This window comes from Heterodontus francisci, unplaced genomic scaffold, assembly GCF_036365525.1.
Source record: "Heterodontus francisci isolate sHetFra1 unplaced genomic scaffold, sHetFra1.hap1 HAP1_SCAFFOLD_167, whole genome shotgun sequence".
In the NCBI taxonomy this organism is placed as follows: Eukaryota; Metazoa; Chordata; class Chondrichthyes; order Heterodontiformes; family Heterodontidae; genus Heterodontus; species Heterodontus francisci.
Window position 1 is genome coordinate 671,783 of NW_027141337.1, and position 6,000 is coordinate 677,782.

At 43.5% G+C, this 6,000-nt stretch overlaps 1 non-coding gene across 1 annotated transcript; it reads right to left on the bottom strand.

The window, feature by feature from the left end:
- Positions 1-4,130: 4,130 nt before the first annotated feature.
- trnap-ugg (transfer RNA proline (anticodon UGG)) lies at positions 4,131-4,219 on the bottom strand. Its single transcript is given in 2 exon segments — positions 4,131-4,166; positions 4,184-4,219. It is a non-coding gene; the product is annotated as a tRNA-Pro (tRNA).
- Between the last annotated feature and the right edge of the window lie 1,781 nt (positions 4,220-6,000).

Sequence of the window (6,000 nt, forward strand, 5' to 3'; positions counted from 1 at the left end):
GAGTCAGAGATGGAGTTATTGTAACAGTGGATTGACCTGTTGCACATCTGTCCAGCTGTGTTTTCATTTCGCTCTGTTTTTCTGCTCACACATCTCCCCCTCGAGTTAATTGCAGAACTGAACTACAGGGTGCAGAATCAACAATTCCCAGGATCGGGGGTGAGATTGTGCTGAGCAGCAATGAGCCTCCAGTAATGCTGCTTTCTGAATTCCAGATCAGCTCTCAGTCCAACAGGCCTTTCGTATTTTAAATATCACAACAGAGCTGAGCGGGGGTGAGCGCAGCCTCAGCTGCACCGAGTCTCAGGGGCTCTCAGGACCCCAGTCAGAGCCACCAGGCCTGGCGGACGTGCAGCGAGGACCCCGGGGGAGGGAGGGTGCACCATTAAAGTGATGGTGCAGCACCTCCCCCATCCTCGCCGCCACTTCCCGGTTTCTTCTCCCGTTTATCTCAACATTAAGAAGACGCTTTTGCTCTGGACTACACTGGTTATAAAGTAAGACCCAACTTTGTCTCTGAAAGTGATGAATAGCAGCAACAACAGCAGAATCCAACCCCTGCAGTTACATGTGAACTTGCTGATGTTGCAGCAGACTGAATGACTGAGTGAATCCCTTCCCACACACATGGCAGGGGAACGGCCTCTCCCCAGAGTGAATGTGTTGGTGTTTCAGCAGATCATTACTGCTTTTCAAGCTCTTCTCACAGTCAGGACATTGAAAAGGTCTCTGATCAGTGTGAACAAGTTGATGTTCAGTGAGGTTGGATGACTGAGTGAACCCCTTCCCACACACGGAGCAGGTGAATGATCTCTCCCCAGTGTGAACTCACTGGTGTTTCAGCAGGTTGACTCTGGCTGGGTTCAGTTCTACACTCACTGGTTCCTCTCTCTCTCCTCCCCTGAAGGTGCTGATTCTGACTGTATGTACATGCTCTCTCCCCCTCCGACCCTCCCTGTCCAATGTAGTATCTCCAGTTTTGGTGATGTGCTCTCCCTGACCTGTCTCCATTTCTCCTTCTTATACAGACTTGCCCTGAGTGTCACTATTTCATAGAATCAAACAGCACAGAAGGAGGCCAATCGGTCTTTTGTGCCTGTGCTGAATCTGTGAAAAAAATGATGCAATTAGTCCAACCCCCTGCCTATTTCCCCATAGTCCTGGAGAAATTCACTTTGAAATATTTGTCCAATTCCTTTATGAAAGTTATAATTGAATCTGTTTCCACCACCCTGTCAGACAATTCATTCCAAATCCGAATAAGTTACTTCTTAAATGTTGTGAGGGTTCCGGCCTCTACCACCTCTTCAGGGAGTGCGTTCCAGATTCCAACCACCCTCTGGGTAAATTTTTTTCCTCAAATCCCATCTCAACCTCCTGTCCCTTACCTTAAATCTATGCCACCTGGTTATTGACCCCTCCGCTAAGGTAAAATGTTTCTTCCTATCTAACCCATCAATGCCCCTCATAATTTTGTAAACCTCAATCTTATCTCCCCTCAGCCTTCTCTGCTCTAAGGAAAACAACGCTAGCATTTTCAGTCTCTCTTCATAGCTGAAATGCTCCAGCCCAGGCAACATCCTGGTGACTCTCTTCTGTACCCGCTCCAGTGCAATCACATCCTTCCTATAGTGTGGTGCCCAGAACAGTACACAGTACTCCAGCTGTGGCCTAACTAGCATTTTATACAGCTCCGTCATAACCTCCCTGCTCTTATATTCTCTGCCTCGGACGATCTATATTGGCCTGTAATCTAAGGCTTTCCTCCTCACTAATTACGACACCACCAATCTTCGTGTCATGTGTGAGAAAGGGTTTGATTCTATCCCTATCAGTATCCGTTACATGCATGTGTTTCTAATCTGCACCCCCTCTATTTTATTCTCTGTACTTGTCAGCCTCTTGTAGGTGAGTCTGTGTTTTGCTCTTTATCTCTCAGTCTTCGAAGTATGAGCCTGGGTTTGTACCTAATTTTCTTTGTACCTTGCAGGATGGATATTGAAGAGAGGTTTTTACACATTAACTGCCAAATCCTGATAAGTGATTTTTGGGTTTCACACAGTATCTGTCAGTTTCTTGTCTAGGACTGTTGGTTTTACTCTGTCCCTGGCATTTGCTGGTTTGTTAGTGTGGGGTTTACACTGTACCTGTCAGTTTCTCATATGTGAGTGTTGGTTTCACTTTGTATAGAATCATAGATCACAGAATACTTACAGCACAAAAGGAGGGATTCAGCTCATCGTACTTGTGCTGCCTCTCTGCACAAGCAACTCAGCTCATGCCACATCCTCATGTATTCCATGAAAAGCTGATTTTTTTTCCCTTCAGATAATTATCATATATCCTTTTGAAAGCTATGGTTGAATCTTCCTCCGTCACACTCTCAGGCAGTACATATCAGATCTTAACCATTTGCTGCATAAAAAAGGTTTTTCCTCATGTTGCCTTTGGTTCTTTTCCCATTCACCTGAAATCGGTGTCCTCTGCTTACTCAGCCATGAGTAATATTTCCCATTGCTTTCTCAGCACTGATGAATTGTGAGGTGGGAGACAGCCAGAAGTCCCACTGAGCCGCACTGACTCCCAGCTGAAAAAGAAATGAGGTAAAGTTCAATCTTTCACAGCGAGATGCTGCAGAGAGTTAAGAGTCCGGAATGAAAGAGAGCGTTTCTCATACTGTTGTTGAATTTCATTTCAAACACTCCTTGTACTCTCTGCTAATGGAGCCTAAAAAATGGAAAAACTAAATGGCGCTCAAACTCACAACCCTGAGATTAAAAGTCCCATGATCGACAGACTGAACTGAATATGTCACTTCTACTGTTCCTCTGTTTGGATGGATGCAACTGTATGCTCCAATGCAAGGGCAGCTTTCAAATCCTCCCATGGGTCCACACGTCAGACTAAGTTCCTTGTTGTAAACTCAAGCAAAGGAAATCTGCTCACTTCCAAAACTATCAACAAATTGAAGCTGATTACGATCAACATCATCAGAGGTCAGAACTACCTGGTGAAAGAAGACTCCCTGAAGAAGGATCCACAATTATTCAAAGGCATCGACAAAGTGAAAAACAAGAAAATCGATGAGTCAATCCAAGCTAAACAGAAACACTGAAGAATTCCATTCCAAACCAGAACACAGTTAGAGGCATTTTTTGTATTCAAAGCTGGGCATTAGTATTTAATAGTTGATATATAATTTTGAATATATTTGAATTTCTTTATTCATTTGGCACTGCTGAACATGAAGCAGTCTTAAATCATTGAATTTTTTTTTGTAAAATCTGACTTACCAGATTAAAATATTAGATCAAGGGAGAAATTTCAAAGATTACTGGACCAGTAATCCAGAGGCCTGGACTCAAGATCCAGTGACAGCCAGGACGTCAAGGCGGGAAACACTCCGCACTAGTCTGCAGTGAGCGATTCCATCGAAGGTAGAGCATAATCTCCTTAATATAAGAATGTATATTTTATAATAATTAATCACTCAAGACCTTCCTGGTCTCTGCATCTCAGCTGCTCTCTGGATAAACTTGCAGAAAGTATTTCAACCTGTAAAGCAGGGAATGTATAATGATATTTTCTCGCCTTCGGGCAATATTTTAATCAATACAGTGTGGGACAACCTGTCTGGGCACAACTCCACGAGTTTCTCTTGAACTAGTGACCTCACAATCACTAACTTCTATGGTAACAATCTTCAGCTCATCACCTCCGGTACGTAGCTCTAATCTTAATGTACATTTAAACAACCTTTCAAGTCCAGTTACAGTTTTTGTTGCCTTACCTGCACAAGCATAAAAAGTGAAAAACGGAAGCAAGTTTAACTGAACATTCTGGTGGTCAGTTCGGGCACGGGAAAAAAATTAAAGGACTCGGACCAGGTCGGATGCGGTGCTGTCAGGCTTGGGTCGGGTTTCATTTGCTGACCCGAGCAGGCCTTTAGTTACTGTTGCAACCTTATATTCCCACTTGACAATCTGTATATTTTGTTCATTTCAATTTTGTCGACAAGCTCTTTGAATCCAGTTCCCCGGTCCTCAAGCAGGCTCAGTTTGGAAATCGATTCCGCTTTCTGGAAGGCTGAAAGCAATCGATGACCTTAAACTAAAAATGGCAACAGAGAAGGGCTCGTCTGGGATTTGAACCCAGGACCTCTCACATATTAATCATTTATATACCCAAAGCGAGAATCATACCCCTAGACCAACGAGCCACCGTTGGCATAGTTTTTATTCGCTCCTGTGGAATTTCACTGGCACCCACAGCCGATCATGCATTTTTTTCAGATCAAAACAATATCCTACAAAGCTGAAATAAAAACAGAAAGTGCTGGAAATACTCAGCACCTCTGACAGCATCTGTGGAGAGAGAAACAGAGTTAACATTTCAGGGTTTTCACCTTTTGTTTGAGCCATCTTTTCAGACTGCTTCTGTCCATCCAATTTCACTTTTTACTCTATCCACATTCTAAGGGTGGTGCAGTGGTGAGCACTGTAGCTTCACAACTTCAGTGACCCTGATTCAGTTCTGTATACTGCCTGTGTGGAGTTTGCAAGTTGTTTATGTGGGCTTCCACAAGGTACTCTGGTTTCCTCCCACAACGAAAGACTTGTGGGTTGATAGATAAATTGACAGTTGCAAATTGGCCCTAGGGTAGGTGATAGGAGAAATGTGGGGATGTGGTAGGGAATTCTGGGTTAACATAGGATTAGTATAAATGGGTGGTTGATGGTCAGTGCAGACTCAGTGGGCCAAAGGGCTATATCAGTGCTGTATATCTCTATAACCATTCTCTAAGCAAATGCATTTTTCATGAATTCCTCATTTCATTTATTAACGACAATTTTATATTTCCGGCCCTTGCTTCATACGATACCACAAGTGGAATCATGTTTCCATCAACCCGATCAAACCCCTTCACTATTTCCTCATATTGCAATGTTTCTTTCACCCTGACAGACTGTGGAGTTTCTGCTGCTTGATTGCAGTTCTTGCTTCCCGCCAGTAGATGTCACCTCACTCCAATATAGTGAAGTTAACAAATGTGAGAGAGACACAACAGGAAATAATTGTTCACATTATAGTGAATGTGTGGGATTTAGAAATACTAGGAGTGGAGACGAGTTATTATTGAATTTGTCAAACCAAACATATGTTATAATGTTGTGTTAAATCTGTCACTCTGTTGTCTTGATTCTGAGAGTGACATCGACTCATCGAGTCATTGGGTCATTTGTGGTATAGAAGGAGGTCATTCGCCCCATCGAGTACAGGCCAGCTCTCCATGGAGCGATCCAGTCAGTCCCACTCTTCTGCTCGATCCCCCTAGCCCTGTAAATTTATTTCCTTCAAATGCCCATCGAAATTCCTTTTGTAACCAACGATTGTCTCCACTTCCTCCGCCCACAGGGGCAGCGAGTTGCAGATCATTACCAATCACTGTGTAAAAAAGTTCTTCCGCACATTCCCCCTGCATCTCTTCTCCAAAACCTTCAATCTGAATCCCCTAGTCCTTGTACCAATAGTTAATGGGAACAATTTTTCCTTGCCAACTTATCTAAAACTGTCATAGCCTTCGACACCTCTATCAATTCTCCCCTCAATCTCCTTTGATACAGGCAGAAAAAACCCTGTTTTTCTAACCTAACCTTGAAACTAAAACCCTCCATCCCTGGAACTATTCTGGTAAATCTCCTCTGCATCCTCTCAAGAATCCGCACATCCTTTCTAAAGATTGGTGAGCAGATCTGGATGCAACACTCCAATTGGGGCCTAACCAGAGTTCAGCATAACAACCCTGCTTTTGTACTCAATGTCTCTATTTATAAAGCCCAAGATCCCACATGCTTTGCTAACCACTCTCGCAATATTTCTGAACAGTTGAGGTGACTGAGCGGTTTCAGCTTCTCTGTTCAGATTGCAGCTTTCACTGGAGGCATGTGTTTAAATCCCACTTCTGACAACTTGATTTTCAGTTACTTTGCAGAGCTTCCT